The sequence below is a fragment of the Gekko japonicus genome, unplaced genomic scaffold (genome assembly GCF_001447785.1).
Source record: "Gekko japonicus isolate JY-2015 unplaced genomic scaffold, Gekko_japonicus_V1.1 scaffold636, whole genome shotgun sequence".
Lineage (NCBI taxonomy): Eukaryota > Metazoa > Chordata > Lepidosauria > Squamata > Gekkonidae > Gekko > Gekko japonicus.
Genome location: NW_015171523.1, coordinates 27,411 through 39,743, shown reverse-complemented (window position 1 = coordinate 39,743; position 12,333 = coordinate 27,411). Strand labels below are relative to the sequence as shown.

Genomic DNA, 12,333 nt, shown 5'->3' with positions numbered 1-12,333 from the left:
GAGAGCCGTGAAGGGGACGCCTCAGGGCCCCGATCCCCTCCTCGCTGCTGCTGTTCAGGAATCATTTTAATACCCATGTTTGGATTTATTCCTCACGAACCAATTTCCCAGTGATGGAAAGAATCACTTTCTTCTTCCTCTTCCTCCTGCAGGATCCGGTGTCCTTTGAAGAGGTGGCCGTGTATTTCACCCGGGGGGAGTGGGCCCTGCTGAGCCCGGCCCAGAGAACTCTCTACAAGGATGTCATGCTGGAGAATTTTGGGAACGTGGCCACTCTGGGTGAGGGGGATCTTTTCTCCTCGATGCTGTTGAGTGTGGCTAAGACTCTGCTATGTTCATAGTTGCCGTTGAGGAAGGATGTGGTCAGGCCCTTTGGCTAAGTAATGCCACCCTTTGTACACATCTGGAAAGGTTTCTCCATGCAGAGCTTTGAGGCTCTCTCTTAGCAGTCTTTGGAGCACGTGAGAGGGCTTCAGAAGGGGTGCCGCCGAGAGATGCTGGGTTGGAGAAAGTGGGCGGGTCCAAGCAGGGGCATTTCCTCCAGGCTGGCCTTACCTCACCTGTGCTGCGATGTGACTGTGGAGGACACACGGATGGCTTTTCTGCCAGTCTCATAAGTTCTCAGTTTTCATTCATGATGCCTGAGATACCTAGAAGGCTTGTTCTGAGAGACTTCCAGCATCCATGTTGAGGGTTTTTTTACCAGGGTCAGCTCTGGATTTTTAACCTGGGCCTCTCTTAAACCATTCTGTGCCCAACACATGGAAAAGGTCATAACTTGAACTTTAATCCTTTCAAGGAAGAGCAGGTTTTGAGGTTGGAAGTTTGGCCCGTGCCACGATCTGACCACTGTCTAATCGACAGTGGGGATGCAGCTGAAACTCTTATAGTGAAGGGGGTATAGGGCAAAATGGTCTACCTGTGGAGCAGTGTTCTCTCTAATCTGCACTAAGAGGTGCTGGCCCACAAAATTTCAGCTAGCTGCTCAGGGATTTTCCCTTCCAGCTCACAAGCATTTTTTTGCTTCCATTGGAAATGGAGGATGGGGATACCTCCTTCTGGGGCCGATAGAATGGACCCCCTTCCTTCCTTCCTTCCTTCCTTCCTTCCTTCCTTCCTTCCTTCCTTCCTTCCCTCATTCATTCCCTTTCTCTCTCTCTGTCTCTTTCTTTCCACCTCTTTCATTCTTTCTTTCCACCCCTCTCTTTCTCTCTCTCTTAGACAAAGAAATACCATTAGCAAACAAATAAAATATCATTATCAATATCTGGTTTTATCCCTTTTGTTTTTATTTTTGGCAGGCTCATTTAACGTTAATAAAAAGCAAATTTGCATATTTTAAATAAAAATGTGTGTGTACTATTTGTTCATGTCTTGTGGCTCTCAAACAGTTGACGTTTATTCTGTGTGGCTCTTACGTTAACCAAGTTTGTCCACCGCTGCTCTATATGTTTGTCTGATATTTCTGGTTCCATTTCATTGTCTGACGAAGTGTGCTTGTCCACAAAAGCCCACATCTTGAATAAAACGTTGTTGGTCTTAAAGGGTCCACTGGACTCTTACTTTGTTCTACTGCCTCAGACCAACACGGCTGAACACTTTGTTCTACCTTGTTATACTTGACCTGTAAATTTGACATATTTCACTTTTAAAAACCCACCAAAATAGAATGCAAGAGTCCCGTCCCCCCCCCCCCAAGTGCTAGTATGTTTTCTAAGGCTCAGTGCAGGGTGACGGTCTGAGGCCAGGTCTAGTAATATAGTGGAAAGGGAAGGGTATAGACCTCTTCTCCGGAGGCCAGGTCTACCAATATAGTGGAAAGGGAAGGGTATAGACCTCTTCTCTGGAGGCCAGGTCTACCAATGTAGTGGAAAGGGAAGGGTATAGACCTCTTCTCCGGAGGCCAGGTCTACCAATGTAGTGGAAAGGGAAGGGTATAACCTCTTCTCCGGAGGCCAGGTCTACCAATATAGTGGAAAGGGAAGGGTATAGACCTCTTCTCCGGAGGCCAGGTCTACCAATGTAGTGGAAAGGGAAGGGTATAGACCTCTTCTCTGGAGGCCAGGTCTACCAATGTAGTGGAAAGTGAAGGGTATAGACCTCTTCTCCGGAGGCCAGGTCTACCAATGTAGTGGAAAGGGAAGGGTATAGACCTGTTGTCCAGAGATCTTGTCTACTCCCATAGAGGTCAACATTTTCTATAATGAAATTTGACTTGAATCTGTTTTCTCTTATAATGGTTAAATTATTTTTAAGTTATTGTTTAAAAGAATTCATTCTGAGATTTTTACAAGGTTCTGGAAATACTCCTCTAAAAACTACTTTATGCAATAGTCAAATGTAGACTCGCTCACACCTTTAAGACTACTAACTTTTTTTGCTAATCAGGCAGAACACTGTGGAGCTTAGAGGGAACATTGCCTGCAGGGATGTAGTCAAGTTGGCTTGGAAGAGCTGAACTAATGTGCACAGAGTAGAATTGTAATTTTCTGCTCTTTTTTCCATGATGCAAAGGACCAGTGACGGCCAAACCTGACCTCATCTCCTGGCTGGAAGGAGAAGGAGAAGAAGAGCTGTTCTTCCTGCTCATGGCTGAAGAGGAGGGATTGGCAGGTTTGTGGTTGGACGGTGTGTTGCTTGTGCTTCCTTCCTTGGGCGGGTGGGTTTCTGTGACCTTCCTTATCCTAAGAACTGGTTCTTCTCCAAAGAGCTGGGGTGAGTCTTGCATGCTGGAAATGTGCCTGTAGAGGGCTGAAGAGCAAATAACTAAGCTCACTGCCCTGAGGAGAAACTCACTGGCTTATGGATATATTTTTGAGAAACTCCTCTGAACTACTGATCCTTCACTACAATATCACAGGAATGGATTACCATCAAAGACTTTTGAAAGTGTGTCTAGACACCAAGGTTTTTTTATTCTTGCACCCTCTTACCATAGTTAATGTATTTCATTCTCTAATGCTCCTGCTCCATTTCTCACAGATCTCCTGACACGTATCTCTTTCTTTCAGCCAGGGGTCTGCAGAGAATTCAGGGAGAGGCGAAAAAATATAAATGCCTGGAGTGTGGAGAACTGTTCAGGTGGAGTGACAACCTTACTTCCCATCAAATAATCCATACAGAGGAGAAACCTGGCACCAGTTGCTGTCAGAGTGGAAGCATACCTTCCCATCAGAGAAGTCACACAGGGGATAAACGATATAAACGTATGAAATGTGGAAAAATCTTTAAGCAGAGTGGAAGCCTTATGTATCATCAGAGAATTCACATAGGAGAGAAACCATATAAATGCTTCAAATGTGGGGATAGCTTCAAGCAGAAGGGAAACCTTGTGTGTCATCTGAGAGTTCACACAGAGGAGAAACCATGTAAATCCCTGGGAGGCTGCAACAACTTCAGTCGCAAAGAAAACCTCATTTCCCATCATAGAATTCACAGAAAGGAGAAAGCATATAAATGTCTGGAGTGTGGAAAGTGCTTTACTAGGAAAGGAAGCCTTGCTTACCATGTAAGAATTCACACAGGGGAGAAACCATATAAATGCCTGGAGTGTGGAAACTGCTTTAGAAGCAAAAGAAGCCTCACTAACCATGAAAGAATTCACACAGGGGAGATCCCATATAAATGTCTGGAGTGTGGAAAGTGCTTGAGTAGCAAAGAAGATCTTACTTGCCATGAAAGAATTCATAGAGGGGAGAAACCATATGAATGTCAGGAGTGTGGAAAAAGCTTTCAACAGAAATATATATTAACTTCTCATCAACGAATTCACACAGGGGAGAACCCATATAAATGCTTGGAGTGTGGAAAAGGTTTCAACCACAAGAGAAGCCTTACTGAACATCAAAGAATTCACACAGGGGAGAAACCATATATATGCCAGGAATGTGGAAAAAGCTTTTCACGGAAGGATACTCTAACATCCCATCAAAGAATTCACACAGGGGAGAAACCATATATATGTCTTGAGTGTGGGAAAAGCTTTAATTGGAAGAATATATTTATTATCCATCAAAGAATTCACACGGGGGAGAAACCATATAAATGCCTGGAGTGTGAAAAGTGCTTTAGTAGCAAAGGAGGTCTTATTTACCATGAAAGAATTCATACAGGGGAGATCCCATTTAAATGCCTAGAGTGTGGAAAGTGCTTGAGTAGCAAGGAAGTTCTTACTTGCCATGAAAGAATTCATAGAGGGGAGAAACCATATAAATGCTTGGAGTGTGGAAAAAACTTTCGAGAGAAGTATACATTAATTTCTCATCAACGAATTCACACAGGAGAGAACCCATATAAATGCTTGGAGTGTGGAAAAGGTTTCAACCACAAGAGAAGCCTTACTGAACATCAAAGAATTCACACAGGGGAGAAACCATATATCTGCCAGGAATGTGGAAAAGGCTTTTCACGAAAGAATAGTCTAACTTCCCATCAAAGAATTCACACAGGGGAGAAACTATATAAATGCCTGGAGTGTGGGAAAAGCTTTCGAGACAAGAAAATATTAAATTCTCATCAAAGAATTCACACAGGGGAGAAACCATATAAATGCCTGGAGTGTGGAAAGTGCTTTAGTAGGAAAGATAGCCTTACTGACCATGAAAGAATTCATATAGGGGAGAAACCATATAAATGTCTGGAGTGTGGGAAAAGCTTTGGGTGGAGGACTATATTAACTTTCCATCAAAGAATTCACTCAGGAGGGAACCCATATAAATGCCTGGAATGTGGGAAAGGGTTCAATCAGAAGAGAAGCCTTACTGACCATCAAAGAATTCACACAGGGGAGAAACCATATAAATGCCTGGAATGTGGAAAAAACTTTCGTGCGAAGACAAACTTAACTTCCCACCAAAGAATTCACACAGGGGAGAAACGATATAAATGCCTGGATTGTGGAAAGGGCTTTACTAGGAAAGAAAGCCTAACTTACCATGAAAGAATTCACAGAGGGGAGAAACCATACAAATGTTTAATGTGTGGAAAAAGCTTTCGAAAGAAGACTGTTTTATCTTTCCATCAAGGAATTCACACAGGGGAGAACTCATAGAAATGCCTGGAGTGTGGAGAATGCTTTAATATCAAAGGAAGCCTTACTTGCCTTGAAATAATTCATACAGGGGAGAAACCATATAAATGTCTGGGTGTGGGGGGGAAATTCCGACGGAAGAATAAATTAACTTCCCATCAAAGAAATCACACAGTTGAGAAACCCATATAAATGCTTGGAATGTGGGAAAAGCTTTCCACGGAAGGATACTCTAACTTTCCATCAAAGAATTCACAAAGGGGACAACCCATATAATTGCCTGGAATGTGGAAACCACTTTAGTAACAAAGGAAGCCTTACTTGCCATGAAAGAATTCATAAACCATATAAATGTCTGGAGTGTGTGGGAAAAGCTTTCGATACAAGGTTAAGTTCACTTTCCATCAAAGAATTCACACGAGAGAAACCATATAAGTGTCTGAAATGTGACAGAAGCTTTGGACGGAAGGAGAAACTAACTTTGCGTCAAAGAATTCACACTGGGAGGAAAGCATAGAAATGTCTGCAGTGTGGAAAGGCATTCCATCAAAGAAAAGTAGATTGGAAAATTAGAAATTCAACCTTATTTCCGTCATAAAAATGTCGACTTAAACTGTTCTCTTTTCAGTAGAAAAGAGAAATTCCTGTCTAGATATCTGAAATGGTGACTCACAACAGCTGATACCTTGCCACAAATGTTGTTAGTCTTTGAGGAGCTACTGGGCTCTTGCTCTTCTCTTCCGCTACAGAAAGACGAACACGGCTACCCATTGCATTCTGTTCACGCCTTCTGTGGAGTGCTAGAACTGGAGTCTTCCTCTCCTTCTTGGGCAGGACATTCCCCCAAGTGGGAGCCACATGAGCGAATTGTTCCATATGTATTTCTCTAAATCTCACTCGTTTTCTTTGCCCAGATGAACAAAGCAGTTGCGATAGATCGGATTGAGAGAAGCAGTCCTGTAGCTCTGTAGACCTTAAGCCCTGAAAGAATTTGTCAGTAATAGCCAGCCCCTTGACATAGATTGAAAGACTAACAGTCTCCAAAAGAGCAATTCAGATAGGTGTCAGATGCATTCTGTGCCTCTCCCCGTATAGTAATCAACCTGGGTAGAGTGCATTACAGGAGACTAGTAATTGTGGCTTTGACTTTCATTGTGTGTATTGATTCTATCCTGAATGTTCGTGTCTGTAATATTTCCTGTAACAAGTATTGGGCTTCAATAAACTGTATACTTTGTTAAATGATTGAATCTGAGATTCTTACAGGTTCAGCGTAGCTCATTGGTGCAAAATCAGTCCCAGGGATTAACTAGGATTTCTCCTTTTGATGGCACCTGGGTTTTGGCCCCTATGTGACACAGGATGTTGGACTGGATGGGCCATTGGCCTTCTCCAATATGGCTTCTCTTTTGTTTTTATTTCCTTCCCCCTTCCTGCTTTCCAGTTTGGTGTAGTGGTTAAGTGCGCGGACTCTAATCTGGGAGAACCAGGTTTGATTCCCCACTCCTCCACTTGCAGCTGGCTGGATGACCTTGGGCAAGCCCTAGTTCTGATAAGAGCTGTCCTTGAAAAAGAGGAATTTCTCTCAGAGCTCTCTCAGCCCCACCTACCTCCCAGGGTGTCTGTTGTGGGGAGGGGAAGGGAAGGTAGTTTGTAAGCCGCTTTGAGACACCTTTGGGTAGTGAAGGACGGGGTATAAATGCAATCTCTTCTTCTTTTACCTCACAGGGTGTCTGTTGTGGGGAGGGGAAGGGAAAGGAGTTTGTAAGTCGCTCTGAGACTCCCTTGGGTAGTGAAGGGCGGGGTATAAATCCAATTTCTTCTTCTTCTTCTTCTTCTTCTTCTTCTTCTTCTTCTTCTTCTTCTTCCTCCTCCTTTGTGTTCATAGGCCAGCCAAGGAAGCTGACCTGCCTTCTTTGACAAACCGCCTTCAGCAACATCTTTTCAGTGGCCGCCTTTTCTGTGTTGGCCAAAACCATCGCTGTAGTGGCCGCCTTCATGGCCACCAAGTCATTTGTTTCTCTGGTATTCCAGTTGGACTCTGCACCATCTGGATGAGAGCCTCTCCTCCCTTCTCGGAGTCTGACATCACCTCCGAGGCTGGACAGGTCCCCCTGCAATGCAGTGAAGGGTCTGCATTGGGCTACCTGGGCTTCTTGGCTGCCGTCTAGTTCACAGTGGCATTCCTAAACAGGAAACCGCCTGGGGCCTTCAACAAAGCCAAACCGATCACCTTCAGGAATCAGCATGCCGGTTTTTTGTAGCGTTTGTGTGTCCTTTGTGACCGCCTGTCTGAGCACGAAGGGAAAATGCATGGTAGCTGTGAAGGACTGCTCCATATTGACCTCCAGTGCTGGGATAATGGGTTACATCTTCTTTCCTGAATGCTACATTACTGTAGCTGCGGTGGCTCAAGTGGTTAAGACGCTAACTGCAGGCTGTGGAAGGTAGGTAGTTCAGCAGTTTGAGACCCGAGTGTGCCGCATGACGGAGTGAGCTCCCGTCTCTAGTTCCAGCTCCTGCCAATCTAGCAGTTCAAAAGCAAGAAATTGCAAGTCGATAAAGAGGTACCACTTCGGTGGGAAGGTAACAGCGTTCCGTGCGCCTTGGTGTTTAGTCATTCCGGCCACATGACCACGGAAACGTCTTCGGACAGCGCTGGCTCTTCGCCTTTGAAACGGAGATGAGCACCGCAACCCTAGAGTCGGATTCGACTGGATTTCGAGCAAGGGAACCTTTACCTTTACATTACTGTACCGAGGTCTGATCTGAATGCCAAGGAGCATCGAATGATGAAAACGAGAGATCCCCTGTGATTTCCCATACAGGTTTTATTTTCAAACGTTGCAAGTCTACATTCGGCACACCACTAATGAAAACAACACATTTCTCGTCAGAATTTTATGTATGTACCTTACTAGGGGGCCCTCCCCTGCTCACTCCATTTGCCACTCCTCAAGATTGTTCCATTTACAGTGCTAAACAGTAGTTTTGAGCAGGGTTCCCTCCAAGCCGAGTTAGTGTGAGCCAGCTCACAGTTTTTAAGCCTCCAGCTCACACATTTTTGTCCTAGCTCAGGAAGGATAGCTCCAGAGCAAACTAATTTATGCAACAGCCAAATCGCTCGCTCACAACTTTAATACCAGTCGCTCACAAAAGAGAATTTTTGCTCACAAGACTCCACGGCTTAGAGGGAACATTGGTTTTGAGTACTGAGTCTGAATTTCTGCCTCCTGCCCAAAGTGTCACAAACATACCTAATGAAGTAACGAGAGATCATCTCACTTTTCTTGGTGAACTGTAGACAAGAATTAGATTCAGAACAAATGTCTCGCTTACTTTTCTCCCCATCGGAGACCCAAAGTGGGTGACATCATTCTCCAGTCCTTTGTTGTATCCTCATAACAATAACCTTGTGAGGTAGGTTATGGTAAGAGTTATAATATGGAATGTTGGGTTGTTCATTTAATTAACCAGTAACATGTTACCCAGGGTCCTGGAGAAATAATTTTGGATCGTCACATAAATCCATTGATTATGGATTTAATTTAATTTTTTTGGATTAATAAGGTGAAAGTATTCTTATGGACTTCATGAGTTATTTATAAGGCCTCTTCGTAGCTTTCTGTAATTGCAAAAATCTTCCTTTAGCTGTTTTATCATATCTGTTTCTCCACAAGGGTTGCCAGCCTCCAGGTGGGGCCTGGAGATCTCCCGCTTCTACAACTCATCTCCAGCTGACAGAGAGATTTTCCCCCTGGGGAAAATGGCTGCTTTGAAGGGTGGACTCTATGGCATTGGACCATGCTGAGGCCTTTCCCCTTCCCAAACCCCGCCCTCTCCTGGCTCCACCCCCAAAGTCTCCAGGTATTTTCCAACCCAGACCTGGCAACCCTGTTCTCCACCCATTGACTAAGTCAGGTGGGTCAGAAAAAGGAACTTTTCCTGCAGCCTCCAGAAATTTATGTTTCCTTCTTGAAGGGGGGGGAGAGAGACATGACCCACCCTGGCCACCCATTATCTCTCCTGCTAGAACTATTAGCATTTGTAAGAATGTAAGCTGAGGTATTGTCTTGCTAAATTGATTTCCTCCCTCCCTCTTTCCTGCCTGTTCTCTGGGGGGGGGGGAGACTATTAAAACAGAAAAAGAAGGTTTTGCTGTCCTCATTCCTCCACAGGGGGAAAAAAATGCATTCCTTCACACAGGGTTCTGAAGAAATAGTTTTGAATGTTCAGAGAAATCAGTTGATTATGGGGTATTATTTTTAACATTCAGGATGAATAAGAGGAAGGTATTTCCTTATGGACTTCATGAGTTCTTTATAAGGCCTCTCCATAGCTTTCCGAAATTGGGTGAATGAAATACGTATCCTGAGTCATTTTGGGAGGTGACGGGGAATGGATTAAAAATACACCAAGGCCACGGTCCTCAACATTGTGGCACTATTGAGTATTTTAAGAACAGGTATTGGTTGCCAGAACAAAAAATGGGTGCCAGGAGTGCATGATTTTTGTGCTGTAACCTGTGATGGTGGGCACGATATGTGATTTGACGGTAAATTTGAAATGACCCAACAGAAAAATTGCATTGGAACAATTTTTTTGTAGCACGGCAGTTCTGCAAAGTGGTAACTGATTGTTGTGGAACAATCTGTCGCCATGAACATGATACATGACTTCATGGTGAATCTGGGTGTCCCAATCGCAAAATCCTGAGGGCTGGCGAGGATCCGTGCTCTGGAACCACATTTTTGTCCCGTGGAGGTGCCACGAAGCGATGGCACCACGAAGCGATGCGACCTATAGACTACAACATGATCTACAAGATAATATTACAGTGGTTTTATTTTCTTTCAGTATACTGAGGCCCCTGCCACACCGCAGGGAAAACACTGGCTGAAGTGCGGCTTTTAAAAGCCGCACCAAAAAAGAGACGCTGCGGCAGGATCCCACGATCCCCTGAGCCAAGGTGCCGTTGCTCCCCGGCACGATCAGATGCCGAGGGGGAGGCTGCCAAACTGCGCATGCGCAGTACAGCCAGGGGCCGGGGATGCGCCGGCGAAAAGACATGCCGGCGATCACGGCCGGCAGTGATGCGGCCTTTCGCAAAGAACCACCTAGGCAGGTGGTTCTTTTTTTATGCGGGTTTTAGCCGGGAGGGGCGGATTGGGAACGGGCTGGGAACGGACGCAGCATGATTCCTAGATGTTGCTGTGGGATCGCGCCCGTTTGCTCCGTCCCTCTCCCGGCCCAAAACCCCTTGTGTGGACAGGACCTGAGTCAGTTTACTGGGGTGGGGGCTAAAGTGTCAAAGTATTTCGTGGAGGAAGGGTGCAGTCTTCCCAGAGTGATTGAAGGGCCTCAAGCAGCCAGTAGCTTACCTGAGAAGGACTTTAGTTTTTCTATAAAACTTCACATTTATATTCTAGGCCTACAAGAAACTCCTGGGGGGGAAACAACAACACACCAACACAGGACAGAGCTGCAAGTTGATCTGTCTTTAAGGGACTGGCTAATAAAAGGTAAAGGTTCCTTTGCTCGAAAGCCAGTCAAATCCGACTCTAGGGTTGCGGTGCTCATCTCCGTTTCAAAGCCGAAGAGCCAGCGCTGTCCGAAGACGTTTCCGTGGTCATGTGGCCGGCATGACTAAACACCAACGCGCACGGAACCAGGACCGGCCCCAGCTTATTTTGCTCACACCTGGAATAAAACATTGTTGGTCTTAAAGGAGCCCACCGGACTCTTAACTTTTGTTCACTTTCTTTTTAGACATTTATCCCTGCAGGAGAGATACCAAAAAAGTCTCTTTGAACCAACTGGCATAAAACCCAGTTTGGTGTAGAGCCAGTTTGGTGTAGTGGTTAAGTGTGTGCTGACTCTAATCTGGGAGAATCGGGTTTGATTCCCCCACTCCGCCACTTGCACCTGCTGAATGACCTTGGGCAAGCCATAGTTCTGGTAAGAGCTGTTCTTGAAAAAGAGCAGTTTCTGTCAAGAGCTCTCTCAGCCCCGCCTGCTTCACAGGGTGTCTGTTGTGGGGAGGGGAAGGTAGTTTGTAAGCCACTACCTTTGGGTAGTGAAGGGCGGGGTATAAATCCAATCTCTTCTTCTTCCCCACTCCTCCACTAGCAGCTGCTGGATAACCTTGGGCAAGCCATAGTTCTGTCAGAGCTGTCCTTCAAAAAGCAGTTTCTGTCAAGAGCTCTCTCAGCCCCACCTGCCTCACAGGGTGTCTGTTGTGGGGAGGAGGGGAAGGGAAAGGCGTTTGTAAGGTGCTCTGAGACACCTTTGGGTAGTGAAGGGCGGGGTATAAATCCAATATCTTCTTCTTCTTCTTCCCCACTCCTCCACTAGCAGCTGCTGGATGACCTTGGGCAAGCCGTAGTTCTGATAACAGCTGTTCTTGAAAAAGAGCCGTTTCTGTCAAGAGCTCTCTCAGCCCTACCTCTACCTCACAAAGGTGTCTGTTGTGGGGAGGGGAAGGGAAAGGAGTTTGTAAGCCACTCTGAGACACCTTTGGGTAGTGAAGGGTGGGGTATAAATCCAATCTCTTCTTCTGCTGCTTCTTTCCTGGCTTTGAGGGCGGGGAGGACACTAGAATAAGGGCCTAAGCCATTCTGAGATATTTTGGTGGGGTGTCATTTATGTGATTTGAGGTCAAGGGACACTTCCCGGCCCTTCCTTTCTCCTGGGTTGCTTTTTAACCCGTGGGTTCCCCTCCAAGGGGTAAAATGAGAGAGAGAGAGAGACCTCTTTCCTAGAGAGGCTCCGGGCAGAACCGTTTCCGGTTTCCTCCCATGCAGAAACCACATTTGAACTTCCCGGGCTGCCGCTGAGAAGGACTGGGTGAGCTGAAAGGGGCTTTTGGGGGTGGGGGTCTGCAATGCAAGACCCAAAGTGGAGAGGAAGGGGCATTTAACTGGGGGGGGGAGAGACTCCCCCCTCCTCCCCTTTCACCCCCCTCCCTCGCATCAGAAAAAAGCTGCTTCAATAGCCTCCATTTCTTCCCATCCCTTCTCTCCCCAGGGACACACACAAGTTTGGTTCAATGCTCCCTCTAAGCTCTGGAGTCTTGTGAGCAAAAATTCTGCTTGGTGAGCGAGCAAAAGCAAAGAAATCCCCCAGAAAAGGTCTGGGGAAGAAAGAAAGACTCCCGGACGGGACTCAAACCTTGGCAGGAGGCTGATTTGAGTTGGGGGGGGAGGGGAGGGCGGGAGCGCCAAAGCTTTCTTTGCCTCTCCTGGCAGGACTTAGGTCGTGCCCTAGACAGGTGGGGGGGGGGGGGGGGGGGGGGGGGGGGGTTT

At 46.0% G+C, this 12,333-nt stretch overlaps 1 pseudogene; it reads left to right on the top strand.

Annotated features, from left to right (window-relative positions):
• LOC107117371 overlaps positions 1-5,546 on the top strand; it is a 48,784-nt pseudogene extending 43,238 nt beyond the window's left edge.
• Positions 5,547-12,333: the final 6,787 nt, after the last annotated feature.